General features: G+C 37.8%; 1 long non-coding RNA gene across 1 annotated transcript in view; it reads left to right on the plus strand.

Annotated features, from left to right (window-relative positions):
• LOC115836704 overlaps positions 1-10,316 on the plus strand; it is a 72,277-nt gene extending 61,961 nt beyond the window's left edge. The window contains exon 3 of the long non-coding RNA XR_004031726.1: positions 10,169-10,316. This is a non-coding gene — a long non-coding RNA (uncharacterized LOC115836704). The remainder of the gene's footprint in view (positions 1-10,168) is intronic.
• Positions 10,317-18,393: the final 8,077 nt, after the last annotated feature.

Genomic DNA, 18,393 nt, shown 5'->3' on the forward strand with positions numbered 1-18,393 from the left:
TCCAGATAATTATTTTTTTATTATTATTTTTTTTTACAGATGATGTCTTGCTATATTGTCTAGGTTGGTCTTGAACTCCCGCCCTCAAGTGATCCTCCAGCCTCAGCCTCCCAAAATGCTAAGATTACAGCTGTGAGCCACTGTGCCCTGATGGGAGATGGCTTTATGTTATGATCCAATGTAACACCTAGAATCATTACACTATAATGCTGGCTTTTAACATACTTTAGCTTTCTAAAAATAAAAACAAATGAAAATAATTTTCAGGAGATAAGTCCAAATGTAACTGGAGAATTTGATTATGAAAGAATTCATTTTGCCTACATTCTTGTTTGCACGGTGGCTCTCCCTGTACAGCCATTACATAAACTATACAGGACTGTAGATTATAAATTCGACTTATATTTAGAATTCATCTGTGATATGAATATAAAGTTTCAGTCTGTTTTATACTATAGTGTTAGAAAATAAAATCAAGAAGCAGAAAATGGATATGCCCAAAGAATTCTAGGTAGTTAAAAGGCAGCTATGTTTTAATCTAATAAGTAGATATCCCTGTTAGTATTTTATGAATTGTGAAGATAGAAACTATATTATTTATCTCAAATTTCTTTAAAAACAATGTTACAATCTTTTCCTCTAGAGACCAGTATCAAACTTGATGTCTTGCAGAGTTATAAAAGAACATTGCCAATATATTTTTGGGGGATATTAAAACTGGGTCTAGCATGATAGAAGCATGAATGATCTGATGGTATAATACGTGTTAGAAGCATTCTAGCGTTGGAGAGTCAGGTTTCATTCTTCTTCTGACGTGCTCCAGTTATATAACTATGACAGTCAACACGCTGTTCTTAGTTTTTTCTTAACCAGTTTCAGGTAAAACCATAGGCATTTAGATACCTACAGGAGGCATTCTCTTCTTCAGTGGTGGCGTACTGCAATACAGTTCTGAGACTAACCACCCAAAGTGAGCACCAGACTCCACAGTTTTAAGGGCATGGTCCCTGACGTGATTGCCCTCACTTCAGATACCAGATGAAAAATTAGGGGGCCCCAAGCCACCTGCATTGCTAACCAACTGGCTACAAATCCAGAGGATTCCCATGACTACAACTCAGGTTTGACAATTCCCCAGAATAACTCATAAAACTCAGGAAAGTGCTATACTTACAGTTTTATTATCAAGGATGCAAGTCAGGACCAGACAAATGAGGAGACACAGAGGGCAAGGGCTGGGAGGATCCTGATTGCAAAGCTTCCATGCTGCCTCTCAGTGGGTTCAGAGTGTATCAAACTCTTGGCCCATCAATGTGTTCATCAACCAAAAAGCTCCCTCAAGCTTCAGTGTTTGGAATTTTTACTGGGGTTTCATAATGTAGCCATAATTGATAAAATCATTGTCCATGTAATTGAACTCAATCTTCAGTCTTCCTACCCTCCCTGAAGGTCCAGAAGTTGGGCTGATATCACATGGTTCAAAGCCCCAATATTCTAATAACACGATCAGCCCCGTTCTGAAGCTATCTGAGGTCCCACCATGAATCACCTCATTAACACAAACTCAGGTGTGATCCAAGGAACTTAATGAATAGCAAAGACACTTCTTTTACTGGGGAAGTTCCAAGGATTTAGTCTTCATCCCAGGAAAAAGGAACAAAGACCAGTCAAATTCCTTATTATACAACAAGTGGTGTGGTCCAAAGCTCTTTCTTAAAAAAGTTAGTAGTTATTTCAATCATGTATGCACCATAAATTAGTCATAAAGTCTGACATTGTAATTGTTTTCTTATAGGATATCTGGAAGTATGTAATTCCCCTCTTTTCCAATCCACTCTTTGCCTGTCATAGTGGTTGGATTATATAATAATTTTATGTTCCAATGCTAATAATTTTATGTTCCAATGCTGATAATTTTCTTTTCCTGAGAAAACTGTGGAGTCAATATGGATTCTTATTTCTAGGCAAAACCTAAAGGATTAAGGCTGAGAACATCTTCTAATTTTGATAAAGATTAAAAATACATTTCCTTTTGCTGGCCTTTGCTTCTCTTAATATTCAATGACTTCAAATACATAATTGTGATTGTTACTGTAAATCATAGCAAAATGGTTTATGGTCAGAGTTTATTTGATTTGGCTTTACCTATCCATGTGCTCTTAGAATAGGAGAGGTTTGGAAATACTGGAGTAGGCCTAACACTTTGATTTAAAACTTTTTCAGAGAAACGGACTGATAAAATCAAAGGGTTACTTGTGGTTTGCTTCCAGCTTCATCAATATAGCCTATGGTATAAAGTTGAGAAAATTACTGACAGATTTGATTGTTGAACTGGGTCTGATTGGCTCCCAGACCTGATGCATTTCAGTAACTTGTGCTGCTTCAGGATGAGAGTTGCTTTTCCTTTTTAAGGGAAACATAAAAGCAGGGAATATAAGAATACCTAAAAGCAGGGAATATAAGAATACCTAAAAGTCTGAATTTCTCGTGGAGTTTTTTTTTTTTTTTACTTTAAAGGAACCAAATTAAGATTTTAAAATATGCAAATTTCATTTTCTATTTTTGAAAGCCATTTTCTGATTCTTACCACCAGGTGTTTTCTCTTGGTTGTAGTTGGATGGTAATAATCTATGCCTTTATGGTGCATGGCATTCTTAGAAGTCTGAAATATGCCACGTGCTGAGTGTTATACTAGATAAAAACACAACAACCTTAAATTGGCCACAGAATGTGTTAAATGTACTGATCATGAAAACACCTTTTTAGATAAGACAACAAATAGTAGATACCTGTTATCCATGCCAGACTTGTGAGATAAGGTGAGTGGCGGAGAGGTATGTGCTATATACTGAAATAGTTTTTCTGTTGTTAACAAGTAGCATCACATCTGTTGTTTAGAATGATGTTTTACTTTGCTGAAGAAATTCTCCTGAATCCCAAAATAAAAAAGAGCATAGAGGAAATATTTAGTTATCTAAATGTTTGATAAGGACTGAATCTCAGCAATAACTTTCTGTTGTGGGTAAGAAATTATTATTTAGGTTGGAAAAATGAGACTAAATATAGCAATTTGGGGAGAAGTAAAGAACTGCATTTATTTTGTGTTTGGTGACTGTATTACTCAACACTGTAAACATATTTTTTTTGTATGAAAATAAATGTTTCTTTTGTGGGAGAGTGCCATTTTATGTGCTGCTGAAATTATTCCCCTACAAACTGTATTTTATCTGGAGAAGTGATTGGTGTCAAAAGTATTGCTTGTATCAAGATATATGTAGAGAGTGGAGGTTGCTCAGTAATATATAGTGTCCTGATGGTTTATGTTGATGGTGCACTGACATAATTTACATCAGCCATTCTTTTTTACCTTGAACTATAAGGTGCGATAGCTTCTGGATTTATATTTGTAAGACTTTTAACCATTTAAGGAGTTACTGTTAACAAATGCACACATATTTATGATATTCTAGTTCTGAGATGAAAACAAATATAAAACAATGTTGCTTGTGAGAACAGGAACTGGTAAGGAGCTCTTTGACAAGCAGCACTGTTGATGCAAGTCATAACAACTACAATAACAGCAACAATAGTTATTATTTCTAACAACTTCCATTTGAAGGATGCTCTTATGAAGTAGGCTGGTGTAGTGATTGAGCACCAAGGCTCTGGAGTCAGACTACGCATGTTTGAATCCCAGCTCTGCTGCTAGGTATATGACCTTGGCCAACTTGTTTGACCTTTCTGTGCCTTGATTTCCTAATTTTTTAAATGGGGAAAAGAATAGGATTGTTCTGAGAATTAAATGACATAATAGAGAGAAAATACATAGAATAGTAAATTATTTTAATGGTGATGCTTTACAATATCTTTAGTCCTTATAGCAACTCTGGCAAGTTATTTTTTTCCCTCAACTTAGGGAAAGGTACAATTTTGCACTATTAATAGATATGAAACTGAGCGTCAGAGAAGTTAAAGTCTTGCCCGTGAACGCAGATTTGAGATTGAAATGTAGGTGTGGTTAGCTTTCATGCTGTAATTCATTTCACTAAGTTTTGCTGCCTTAATATTAGAACTATTATTATTCCTGTAAAAGGGAAACTTTAAAAACGGAGCAGTTATAGGAATAATTAAGTCTAAAATTTTCATGGAAAAATTTTTAACCTTAGTGGAACTAAATATCTTAATAGTATGCAGAAAGGAACCATTCTCTAGCCCACAAATAGGTTCTTTGGGGGAACAAGGATTAATACTATCACTGAGTCATAAGTGTAAAATTTATGCAATATGGTTAAGTTGAAATTAGTTATAATTTGGAGAGATTTGGAGGAAGTTATGATCATGGATACTGCACACAAGCTGTCACACACTTTCTAGATCTAGTTTTAATTACATGCACATGGATTATCCAATCTGACTATTAAACCTGGTAAATACTACATTAAGTTCTTATTAATATAAATACTTATTTTGCTTAATTAAAGAAGTTATGCAGATTATAAAAATATATCTCTCTTTCAAGCTATTTCTCATATTCTCAAGACTTTTAATGGCAAAATCTATTGAAGCATAAACACAGTTTCTCACATAGTTATACTCCTCTCGCTCTCCAGTTGAGTGCTGTGTGCACTGTAGAGGGTTAGTAATTATTTGATGTTTTTGGCAAGCTTATCTTTTGTACGTTCTTCTTGATTCCTAAACCTTTTAGAACACCCCCCACTTGAGCTTTCATTGCAGCAATAACATGGATATCTCTCTGCATCTCCATGTAGCTGCAGTTTTACATTGAACATAATTTCAATTTCAGTGGATTGCATGGTCTGCTATGTCAGAAAGAGGCAAGACATAGCGAGCTTTCCTAATACCTAAAATGCTCCTGTGGTGGTAGTGGGCACAAAAATCCAATGGGATTAAGAAAGATGGGTATTAAGCAGACTGCTTATATTGATACTGGAGAGAGTCAGGTCAAGTTTCGACCTTTTCATGTGTATTACCTAGTTTGGCAATGACCTCCCCTGCTCACTCAAAACATGAGCAGATATCCTGGGCATAATCCAGTGCTCACCCTATTTCCACACATGCTTTTAGTAACAGGATCCTTTCCCATTCCTCTAAATCTTAAATTGTTCTCCCATTCATCCCTGTCTCCTCATTCCCATTGCTATTTCAGTCTTTATAACTTTAGTCCCACAATGTTTCTCTCTCTCTCTCTCTCTCTCTCTCTCTTTATGAATGAGCATTTCCCCACATTATTAAATTTCCTTCAAAATATGATTTTTATGCTCAACATCGCTAATCATTAGAGAAATGCAAATCAAAACCACAAGGAGATGCCATCTCACACCAGTCAGAATGGCCATTATTAAAAGTCAAAAAACAACAGATTCTGGCAAGGTTGCTGAGAACAATGAATGCTTATATACTGTTGTTAGGAATGTAAATTAGCTCAGCCATGTGGAAAGCAGTTTAGTGATTTCTCAAAGAACTCAAAACAGAATTACCATTTGACCCAGTAATCCCATTGCTGAATATATACCCAAAGGAATATAAATTGTTCTGCCATGGAAACACATGCATGCATATGTTCATTACAGCATTATTCACAATAGCAAAAACATAGAATTAACCTAAATGCCCATCAATGGTAGACTGGATAAAGAAAATGTGTTATATATACACCATGGAATACTATGCAGCCATAAAAAAGAATGAGAACATGCCTTTTGCAACAACATGGATGCAGCTGGAGGCCATTATCCTAAGCGAACTAACATAAGAACAGAAAACAAAATACTGCATGTTCCCACTTAGAAGTGGGAGCTAAACACTGAGTACATATGGACACAAAGAAGGAGACAACAGACACCGGGGCCTGCTTGAGGGTGGAGAGAGTGAGGAGCGTGAGGATTGAAAAACTACCTGTTTGGTACTATGCTTATTACCTGGGTGGCAAAATAATCCGTACACCCAGCTCCCATGACACACAATTTACCTATATAATATACCTGCATGTGCATCCCCAAACCTAAATAAAAGTTCAAACAAACATGATTTTTATGTTTTTGTGTTACTTTATCATATGGTTGTGTCCGATTTAAAAATCCCTCTATTTTGGCCAGGTGCAGTGGCTCACGCCTGTAATCCCAGCACTTTGGGAGGCCGAGGTGGGTGGATCACCTGAGGTTAGGAGTTCAAGACCAGCTTGGCCAAATGGCAAAGCCCTGTCTCTACTAAAAATACAAAAATTAGCTGGGTGTGGTAGCGGGCACCTGTAATCCCAGCTACTCATGAGGCTGAGGTAGGAGAATCGCTTGAACCCGGGAGGCAGAGGTTGCAGTGAGCTGAGATCTCACCACTGCACTCCAGCCTGGGCAACAGAGTGAGACTCTGTCTCAAAAAAAAAAAAAAAAAAAAAAGAGTACCTCTATTTTTACTTAGATTATTTCCCCTCTTGGGCTCTTATAAATAATATTTCTATACACATTTATATTTAAAAACATCTCTGGTCATTTCCTTAGGCTAAGTTTCTAGAAATACAACATAAGATCATATTTTTTAAAATAATGAAATATTTATTCTCCCATCAAAAGTATGATAGCATCTGTCTCACTAGAGTCTTGATTATTATTATCTAAAACAAGATTCAGTAGATAAAAATTTTTGTTATTTTAATCAATGTTTTTGAATGCTAGTGAGATAGAACTTTTTTTTGCATGTGTGTGTGATTTGCATCTCTAATTTTTGTAGTTTGTGATGTTTTGAATAGACATTTTAAATTTTAATGTAGTAAAATCTATTTTTTATCATTTTCTACTGGTTTATACTGATAAAATAGTTACATAAGTTAAATATTTATCTTTATTTTCTTCCTATTTTATAATATTTAAAAAACCCAAAATATTTAACTCTTTATCTAAAATACATTTTGGTGTACCTTGTAAAATGAGCATTCAAAATTAAATTCGATAAATTTAATTTTTTCAAATAGGTAATAGTTTTCCCTCTAATTGTTAATTTTTACACAGGTTCTTGACTAGTTTCAAATACTGAGGTTTTAAATTTCATTTTTATATTTGATACACTGAGTGTTCCTTCATTAATTTTTTTTCCAAAATATCTTTGTGTGTGTGTTGATTTTTCATCCAGAGAAATTTTAGAATAATGTTATGTACCTTCTTCCAAAATGTTACATTGGAAAGAATTGACATATTTAAGTATTTTGTGTTTCTTCATTTAGTCAGATCTTATTTTACATTTTTTTAGTAAAGTTGTCTATTTTTAGTCAGATAAGTTCCATACATATATTTTTGTCATGGTTATTCATAGGCACTTTGTATAGATTGCTACTCTGAATAAAATATTTTATTCTACTGTATTTTCTAGCTCAATTTACTGGGATACATCTTTAAAATGGTTTTTCATAGTCATTTTTAATAGTTCCCACTGTTAATTTCAGCACCAGAGGGAGCTGTAGTGTAGTGGAAAAAGCCCTCATCATTGAGAAGGCCTGAATCTGAGTCCAGGCTCTGCAAATTATTTCCCATGTAGCCTTGGCCAAATTATCTATGAAATGGGAGAATTCTTCCTACCTCTCACAGGGTGTTGGGAAAATCCACTCAGAAGAGTAGGCACTCTTATTATACAATATGGGCAGCTGATTACCTAGGTGTGAGGCAGAACTTAACAGGCAATAGTTTTTATCTGGAGATGGGGAAAAAGAAAAAGCATTAGTAGCATTTCCAGGATTTGATATTAAAGTCAAGATCAGCTTTTCATTTTATGTGTTATAAATATCACCTGAAATTGGATGACAGATTATTAGGATAGTATTGTGGGACAAACAGTGACTGGGAAGCCAGGGAACATGAGTCCTGGTCCCCACGGTGCCACTCTGTTGGGTGATCCTGCACCATTCAGTCTTTTGGGACCTCAGTTTGCTAATATGTAAAATAAAAATTCAAATGTAAGTCAAGACGCATAAACTAATTCAAGATTGTTTCCACAAATAAAATTAGTGTACTCAGTGGAATACATGACTTACTCTGGACATGCTTTATGATTTTCTGGATTGGTTTCCAGTGTCCTGGTGTAGACTTATGATACCTGATTTGGGTGGGTTTCTTGCACTCCCTAAAGTTATCGTAATTGACAGGTTAACAAATGTGAATTTTCCAGGAATTTTTTTTTTAAATAAATAAAACGATGATGAAAGCACTACAGTTTTTCTATTTCAAATATATACATATATTTAAAAATTCTCAAGCTATTATGTCTTTTAGACTATGAAAGCGTTGGCAGACCCTTAACTAGAGCTTTGTGAGGGGCAGTGCTGCAATCCAATGAATAATATCTGTGAATCCAGGATCACGTTGGATATTATCACTCATTACCATTGTGAGAAAAGGATGATTAAACTAATAGTTACTGGGAGATACTTCTGATGACAGGAGGCTATGATGAAAATAAACTGACTTCAATATACATTTAGAACCGGTAATAATGGGATGTGGCAGGAAGCCAATAAATGAACATGGCCCTCCGCTCTGATCAATGAATTACTTTCCCTTCTCTTTCCCTGCTCTTGAGGGCAGCACAGGAACCTTAATGAAAAATCAATAGCCCTCTGTAATTCAGAAATGGAATCAATCATTTGACCTGACTTTCTCTTTTTCCTTGCTGAGAGAATGCTTAGCTCAAGACAGAATTCAGTTGTAAAGAGCTGTTCTTCAAAAAGCCTACAGAAGACGCCTGATATCAGTCCACAACAATTTATACCTGCGATGGGTAGGACTTTTCTTCCTTGCCATCTTAAGGAGTAATGAGTGTTTAGATTTATTTTCCCCCATAGTTCTTCCTCATAATCCCTATCTTAAAAATTATATGCAACCATTAGTTGTTTTGTTTTTTTCATGGTTTTTGTGGCAGTTACTGCTATCAGTGCTGCAGATGCTTTAAAACATAGGTTGATAGCTGTGGATGCTGTCTTTAAACCCATCTGGGATCAAATGGGAATCAATTTTTCCACAGCTCTCTCTGCATACTTCCTCTAGCATCTGTTAACTATTAAATTTGTGCTCAAAACAAGCCAGGGCCCACGTGCCCTTGACCTAAAGGCAATTAGGACAGGCTGAAAGGAAATTAGGATGTAGGTTTAAAAATAGTGTTTTCAGGTTTTTATTGAAAATCTCTTATGACATAGGACGAGTTCTCAGGGCCTCTACTATCCCACATGCTGTGGTGTCCTGGTGAATCTTCGGCATCTGGCTTTCTTGGTGGGTGTGGCCCCAATTTGCAGGTTTTGCTGATTTCCATGGTGCTAATAGTCCCACTATGGCTAATTTCAAACCACTATTGTGACTGTCACTGAACATGGAGTTGGGAGGAGACTACACAATGTACTCAGCTTGAGAGCTGGTGTGAGCTGGCCCTAGTATACCACTGTTGGCCATTTGGCACCTTTGCACAAATTAGAAAACAAACTCCCTTCTGTGTGGACACCACATGACTTAATGAGTGGTATGGGGGAATAGATTTTAATCCCCACTTTGCCTCCTGGCCAAGCGTTACCGTGCAGTATTTTAATCTGCAGAAGCACATGTGAACTCTGGGAGTAACTTGGGGCCCATAAATCCTTAAGGGCTCATGGATGGACTTCAGAGAATCTGCAACTTCCTGTACAGTCAGCTGTGTGTGCATGTGTGTATGTGTGTGCATGAGCCTTTATCTGGGGAGAGGATTAATGACTTGTAACAGATTTTCAAAAGGAGTCCTAATTTAAAAAGTTAAATCCTTGAAAATTTTGGTTACATTGGTAGAAATCTGGGGACTTTGAAACTACATTTAAATGGAATTCCAGGTATATAAAGCCACGAGACCTAGTAAGAGTCCTGATTTTGCAGCTTTCTAGGAAAAAGGGGCACAATTTTGAAATTGGAGGCAAAAATGAGATTTTGAGAAGCCTGGGCATTTTTGAATACTGCATATATACATGCATGTTTACATTCCGTATAATAATGCAGTCAGAAGGCAACAGGATTTAGTGTTCTTGCCTTCACTATATGCTAATCCCAACAACATGCATTAAGAAAATAGGGAATTATTCATCCCTTTTTGTCCTTTATAATGCAGAGCACTTCAAAAATTTCCAACTCCTTTTCTGTCTTTTTCCCAGGGCTGGGCTTACACCCAATTTATGGTCATCTTGCTCATGCTCATCCTGCACAATTTCTAGCATTTGGAGAATGTTTCTCATGGTAGCATCTAACGCCTGTGGCTGCTGTCTGAGAGAAAGCAGTGACGAGGGGAAGACACTGACCTCTGTTTGGGTGAGTATTTTAGTGTAAACCAGAGAGTTACCATCTAAGAGTATCACGTAGCTATATAGGCTTCAAACATTCATTTCTGGAGTGTTTTATATCATATTTTTCATTTAATCACCCAATGTCAAGTCTAATAACGTAGGTCTCTTTATCACCATTTCGTGGAGATTTAGAAACCGAGATTCAGAGGCATGAGAACATGTGCAAGGGAATCAAGAATTAGAAACCTAGTCAGGCCCCAAACCCAGCTCTTCTGAAATCTCGTCCAAGGCTCCTTCCAATACTCCCATTGTCACACTGTTGTGGTGCCCCTGCTTGTTCCAGTGGTTGAAGGTTCAAGCAGTCATGAGTGCCAGCCCAATCACAGGTGCACTGAGGGTAAACCTCAAGACTGCTGTCTGGAGTGTAGTTATTTTAATATTTCTTATGACAATTCTGAAGGCAACAAGGGCATGGATCCCAACAAATCTGTGGTGGAATCCTGACTCTGCCATTTCCTGGTTCTGTAACCTCTGTCAGTCTCAATTTTATTTTCTGTAAAATGAGGGTAACAGCACTTCCTTCAGGATTTTGTGAATATTAATGTACATAAAGCACTTATACTATGCCTGAAAGGTCCACAGTAAGCATTCCCTAAATGATAACTATATTAATTCTTAGTACTATATTCAACATTCTGATATATTTACCACAGTGAAAACCAACACTACTTCATCTAGAAGTTGAAGGTCATAATTTATTGGAAGGCTTTATTTGAAAACACCTGTACCAATATAAATGTAAAAGGTTCCAAATAGGGTCACACGGATAAAGTCTTTGTTTCTACTCTTTAAAACACCAGACACAGCTACCCCAAAGGAGCGTAATGTAACAAAGAAAAAAGAAAATAATTAAACCCTCAGCTCCTCCAAATCTCAGCACTCTCAGGGATCTGTGCTAAAGCTTCTGATGGTCTTGATTTCCTGCTCTGCCTAAGTCCAAAAAACAATGACTGGTGTTTCTGTTATTTGTGTGGTCTGCTTCTCTGAGTTTACACTGAATGACGTGTTGTTCCCCGGTATTTCTGTTCCCAGTCGGCATTACTGCTGAGTTTCAATTACCTTCTCTCATCACAAACACTCTGCCACTACTGTCAGTGTTAGTCTAGTCCTCCCATCGTGTATATATTTTTTTCCCATGGATGTATGGAAGATTCCTCTTCTGGTGGACAGATCCCTTCTGTTTCGTGCCTGCTGCTTCTGTTGTGTGGTCTGTTTGCTGAATGTCTGGACTGCTGGCAAGAAGGCAGGCTCCACTCCTTGGCATGAAGCTGAGCGCACTCACTGTGGCAAAGTGACCATGCATTACCACACTTGCATTTTAGGTTTCAAGGTATCTTATTCCTTGACGTCTTCTTAACTCCAAGCAGAGAGGAGTAGAAATGTTAAGGATTCTGGGGCAGATGGATACATTCATAAAAGGGAGGCCCTGAGAGCCGGCACAGACAAACCAAATCTGCAGTCATTTCTCCTCTACCTAGCTCCTCTCATAGTGGGTTCAGTTGGCATCAAACACCCCTCTTTCCTCCTTTTCTCCAAAAAAACCTGTTCTGGTTTTCAGAAAGACTTGCTTTCATTCCTCAAGAACGTTTTTCAAATGTCCCCACTGTGTTATAGATGCAGTACCCCTCCCTCCTTCCCTCCATCCCTCCCTCTCTTCCTTCCTTCTTTCCTCTTTTTCCTTCCTTGATTCCTTTCCTTCTTCCTACACTCCCTCCTTTTCTCCTTTCATTCCTTCATTCGTTCTTTCTTTGTATTATCTTTATCTGTAACTTTTAGTTCCTAAGAGCATGGACTTTGGAACCAGACAACCTGAATTGAATTCCAGCAATCCCACTTAACAGCTGTATATCATATGGCAGGTTATTTACCCTCTCTGTGACTCAGTTTACTCATCTGTAAAATTTGGGTAATAATAGGTTTAATTCTTAGGGTATTCTTATGATTCAATGAGTTAATATATGTGTAATTGTTTCATAGTGAGTTGTGTTGGCTATTATTCACTCATTTATACACTTACTTACTTTATAATCCACACCCATATCACATTGACTGGAGACATTTTAGGATTCACTGTGTTAGCTTTTAAACTTAGAAGTGAGAAATATAAATGCAATGCATTAAAAAAATTCTGTGTACATTCACCCCATAAAAATGTAGAGAAAATAAATAAAAAATATTTAAAGGAAAAGGCATTTTCCAGAACATGCTTTGCTGTTGACATTTCTAAGAGCAAGAAAGCACAATTATCCAACTCTGAATACTGTTGGCTTTGGTTGCATGCACCAGATTAAAATGTGTAGGTAACTAAATACAACCGTAGGTTTTCATTGCAATCTGCTATATGTATTTTTTGGGTTTTAGTCCCAGCTGTTCAGTGTATATTTAGTTAAGTAATGTAGCTATGTAAGAACAAGTGTTATGCCTATTTATAAAGGCACATTGTTTTAATTGACTGCACATGTATGTTTTATTTTACTCTGGGTAGAAAGTACCCAGACTCAAGCCCATTCTGCATGGCTACCTCCAGAATATGTGAGCACACTGGAAGACAGAAAGTTGATTTTCTCCCATGCTTTTTCCAAAGACAAAGGCCTTAGGATGATCTTGGACATTGTTTTTCTGGTGATGTTTGTTTTTGTATACAATCATGTAGGTTTTCCTGGAGTTCTGATCACAGCTTTTTTGCATTCCATATAGTAGATCCCCACATGTAGGAGCTTTAAACATATCGTGAAAAAATTGTTTGATGATATTTCTCTATCTTGAACTTATTAACACATCAGAATCCCATCTGTAAAATGCAGAGAGTATACCTATACTTCCTGCCTCACCAAGATTTTTTAAGCTCCTTCAACCATTGGTCAGATGTCTTTAAAAAAAATTAAGGATTTTTTTTTTTTTTTTTTTTTTTTAAATAGAGGATACTTCCAAGTGCTCTTTGTCAGCATACGTAGATTTCTAGGTAAGGTCCATTTTGTTGATATGCTGGGAGAAATGCATATTTAGATTCAAAGCCAAATTATCAAGTGGAATATAAGCCGAGCAAATATCAAACTGTATTTTTAGTACTTTGGCATTTTGACATGAGTTCTTGCCAATCAGTTTCTTTTTTGTGGTTATAAGCTGATTTTCCTTCCCTGTGAAGAACAAATGCCCTTTATTTTAATGTTTTCACTTGCTGACAGCTTTCTTTTATATGAATTTCAAGTGCACTATATTATGTGGAGTTCCTGTTTGGCAAACTATACCCATGTAAAATCATATTGGTCCTGTCAACTGATAGACATAACTTACAAAAAGAAACTCTGATTTGGAAAGCTACAAAGCTGAAATTTGGCTATTAGTAAGATTTCATTTGCTTCCATATCTGCATTCTGTTTTTGATGAAATAAGGATAAAATTTCAGTGAAACATTTTTTAGGGGTACTGAAATACACACTACATGCCTCATTTATATTTTGCGCCAAGAAGTAAAATTCCCGTTGCCATTTGGGAACTAGGAAGAAGGAAGGCGAGAAGTCTAGATGGTACTGGACATGGATGTCAAGTATAACAAACCACCTAGAGAACTACAGGCATAGAAATGGGACAGAGGGTCTTTCATTGCCAGATTACTGAGTAAAATCTGGGCTGGGTCAGAAGTACTCTCAAGCCACTTGCATCGTACCCTTGGCAAGGGGCCTACTGAGAGTAAAGTAAGTATGAAATGGGCTGTTCAGCTCCCCAGGGTTACAGCCCATTCATATATCAATGCTGTACTCATTAACAATGTCTTTGGAAATAGAAACGTAAGCAAACCGTGTTCTGACCATTCCCTTCTGAATGGACTGAGTTGGCAGGGTGAGCCTTGTCTCTTGCTTCTGTTGACAATCACACAAGTGGAAAATCCCAGTGTTCAGGCTAGTCAATCTGTCATCTGTGGTAAACACCATAAAACAAGCAGTGATGTACTTAGCAAAGCTGCTGACCTTTTGTGAACTAGGATGACGATGTCCTTACAATTGGAGGATGAGCTCTGGGGAAAAAGAGTCACAAAGATCTCATTAATATACTAGATTTGCGTAACAGTTACAATGAGTGTGTGGAGACAAAAGAGAAGGGAACTAGCCTCTGTTGGAATCTCAGAGGGCTGGAGCTCTTAAGTGGTTGTAAGAGCAAGGCCGATTTTTCATGCATGGATGCATTGGAGTTCCTTGTGTATAATATCCATGCATATACATATATATACTATATGAAGTCAGGCGTTCCTCTGTGATATGAAGATAGTTGCAAACATATGACTATACTGAGGCTAATTCCACAAGCTCTGAACAAAGGTCTCATTCTTTTATGATCTTTTTTTTTTTTATAGGGCTGCGGGAACTACAATATTAGTTAAAGGCATTGCGGTCTGAATTGAGATGCTGGTTTTTGGAAGGCTGGTTGATAGAATGGAAAGAGCTCTGAACTGATTAGTAGGGGACTTTTCTCCCAGACTCAGGTGAACCACCCCAAAAGCTGTGTGACAGGAGGAGGTTTCCCAGTCTCTCTGGGTTTCCTTTGCTGGTAGGCGAATCAGAAAGCTGGGTAGATGCTTCTGGTCTCCCTTTTTAAATTTCGTGCTTCTCAAATAATTGCTATGGTGGTGATGTTGGTAAGAATCTTTACCTGGATTTTTATGGAGTTACTCTAATTTCTGAGAGCCTTTGTCTTCTCCTACCCAAGAAATCCTCCCACTTTGTGTTTCTTTGAGTATTTTTTAAGAAAGGAAAAAGTGAGGAAAGTGATGAAAAGAGCCAGGGCAGTGCGCTAAAGAAGGAGAGCATGCAGGCGCCGGCAGGGTGCCAAGCTGGCGTCCAGGCGGCCCGCGCTCGCTCTGTGCCGCCTGGCAGCCAGGCAGGAGCACCTCTCAAGAGGGGTGACTGCTCTGCGTCTCAGGCAGGGAACAGCCCAGGGTCATAGCTTCACTTTATTTGTTAAACAAAAGGAGATAATTAAAAGAGCTATAAAAAATTCCTTCCAGAGCCTGTACTTTCTCTGCACACTGGCTTGGTTTATTAATTGATACAGATTTCTGGTTCAGTTCACCCTGCGCCCGCGGTTGAGCAATGATCTGCGTGGTCAGAGTTTGTGACTGCGGTGGTCTCGGGGGCACAGGGCTGTCCGCCATGTGAGGCATGGCTCTTCTTCCCAAGAAAGCCAGTCACGAATCCAGATATTCAGGGCACGCAGGACAGAGCAAGGGAGGAAGCCACTGTCGCCGATCTCGCCTAATGCCCCTCACTTGCCCTCCTCCTTCTTCTTCTGGTTCCTGTTTTCCTGGTACATTTTATTCCCCTCTTTTCTTCTCCCCCATTCCCTTAAGTAGAGGTGACACAGATCAATACCTTTGATGGAAAGTAATAATCAGGCCTATTAAGTGACAAAGGTTTACTCTGTAACAGCTGTGCTGGCGGGAGAGGAGAGCTTGTCTGACTAATGAATCATGAAACAATCAGGCAGTAGCCATTTGTGTTTAGATCTGTAAATATGGTGTGGTTCAAGTGCCAGACCATTGCCGGCGCTCCAGCTGGGGGCACAGATGGTCCGCATTCAGAGCAGCACGAGTGTGAAGAAAGGGTTTTTTCCCTTTCTCTGTCCCACACTGCACCTCTCTGAGCCTACACTCAGTTATCTACAGGAGGAACTTCAGAGAAAGAAAGGAGACCCTTTCAGGGGAGGAAGCCCTTCCAATGTGGGTTTCAATGTAGGTCACCAAATACTCCAGGCTCCTCATTGCTCCACCTGGGAGGAAAAACATGATAATAGAATATGTCACTGTTTTTTATTCCCATAAGAAGGTTTGATATGTATGTGACTCTGAATGTCTGTTTGACTTGGCACTGTCAACTATATTCCTTTATATTTTTCCTACACATTATTATACAAGACCCCCTGTTTTGTTCTTAGCTATAAATGGAACAAGTTAAGAGAAAAATATACATTCCAAGATGAGAAATTCACATTTATATACAAAGCTAAAAATGTTCTATATAAAATTATGCTAATAATGTCTGCTTGGATTCTGTTTCTCCTAGCTCTTGAAGTAAGGAACCTTGTCTTCAAGGGATGAGATTATCAAGAATTAGTTCTCCTAACCCACTATGAAACAGGGTTTTGTAGTTTTCGTTGTTGTTCACATTAGCCAAGAAAGTGTCACTCTTTACTAGAGCTGGATGCTGAGCTGACATTCAAAAAAAAAAATCAACATCTTAAGTCATTGATGTTGTTTGAATCATTTATGTATCTATTAATGTACCATAATTTTTTCTGGTGCTCTGATAGCTTGGTTTCTTAACAGTTTCTACTGGAGTCTTTACAGAGCTTGCATTGTGGCACCCTTTCAACCATGAGAAATACATTCTTCACCATTTTTTTCTCATCTTTAAAACATGCAGTAAGAAACGGCCAGTAGGGGGAAAATTGTAAATGTTTAGGAGTATTTAGGAAAGACAGATATTTCAAAATATATTCTAGAATCTATTAATACATTGTCCTTTTAAATTTGGCCTCTTTTATGGGAGGGCCCCGCTTTCTCTTGCTTCTCTTGTTTGGATAAATTAAAGTTTATTAAATAAACAAAGAAGACATTTTTCAGGATGAGCTATTTATACAACGATGGAAATAAGTCCCATCAATGCTTCAACTAAAGTGCTAAATTGTAAGTTTGCTTTTGAAATTAAAGATATTTATGGGAGTACTGAATTGTGATAAAACAGACCCAAAGCAATCTCCACATAGCTCTGCAGAGCTTCCTGGGGCTGGCTGGCTCTTGGTTCCCTAAGGATTGCCTGGTATGAAGATGCTTTTGATTTGTTGTTCTAAGGTTGCTGGTAATTTCAGTTTATTATTGAATCAGAAAACAAGTAGTGAAAAGGGCACAATGAGATTAGGAGTACAAGTGTGTGAAAATGGCTCTCCTTTCCCCACCTTTTCCTCAGAGGTACACCCAAGGTTTGGTGGTCAGGGCTGCCCTTGCAGAGACAGGAACTCAGTTAAGCACGCTTACCACCATCTATAATGCTTAAAATCTCATTATGTGATGATCAATCTCATTGTCTTCTAAGGGAAATCTTGCTGTGCCATGGTGACATTTTTTCTTATACCAATTGCCTCTTTGCCTACCAGGTCTATAATAGACCTGGCCATGGCTTATCAGAAGTCTGTTTTGAAAAACGCTGGTGATAGGACCGTGACTTGCTCATTATAGATTCAGCTCAACACTCGGCCCCTCTATTCTAGCTACCTTAAGTACAGCATCGTTCCAATACTTGACAAACTTGGGACACTGCCTATACAGAGATAAAGCTTTTGATACTTTCAGTTAACTAGTTGATCTGGCTCATAGTCAGCAGTATTTAAAAATTTGAGGTCACAAATCTCTGAACATCTGATGGGAGCTAGGGATCCTCTTCTCAGAAAAATACTTGCTCTCATACTTGCATACATAACATTTTGTCAACTGGTTTTAAAGGTTTAGTAATCACCCAGTACCCACTCATGGTTCCCAGGTCAAGAACACTTGTTTCTGTTCTTCTATGCTTAGTTAGCAACCTAATCAGTCAAGTCCCATCTTGGCATCTTTAGATGGAGCTGAAGGTCTTGATCCACCTGGGAGGAAAAACATTATAATAGAAGATGTCACTGTTTTTTATTCCCATAAGAAGGTTTGATATGTATGTGACTCTGAATGTCTGTTTGACTTGGCACTGTCAACTATATTCCTTTATATTTTTCCTATACATTACTATACAAGACTCCCTGTATGTATGCAAGTATGAGAGCAAGTATTTTTCTGAGAAGAGGATCCCTAGCTCCCATCAGATGTTCAGAGATTTGTGACCTCAAATTTTTAAATACTGCTGACTATGAGCCAGATCAACTAGTTAACTGAAAGTATCAATGTTATTATCATGTTTTTCCTCCCAGGTGGAGCAGACCCTTCAGCTCCATCTAAAAATCGTAAGTCACCGTCTTGTTATCTGTACTTCCTGACTCCTAGTTTTATTCCTATCCCC

Source organism: Nomascus leucogenys, chromosome 9 (genome assembly GCF_006542625.1).
Source record: "Nomascus leucogenys isolate Asia chromosome 9, Asia_NLE_v1, whole genome shotgun sequence".
Taxonomy (NCBI): Eukaryota; Metazoa; Chordata; class Mammalia; order Primates; family Hylobatidae; genus Nomascus; species Nomascus leucogenys.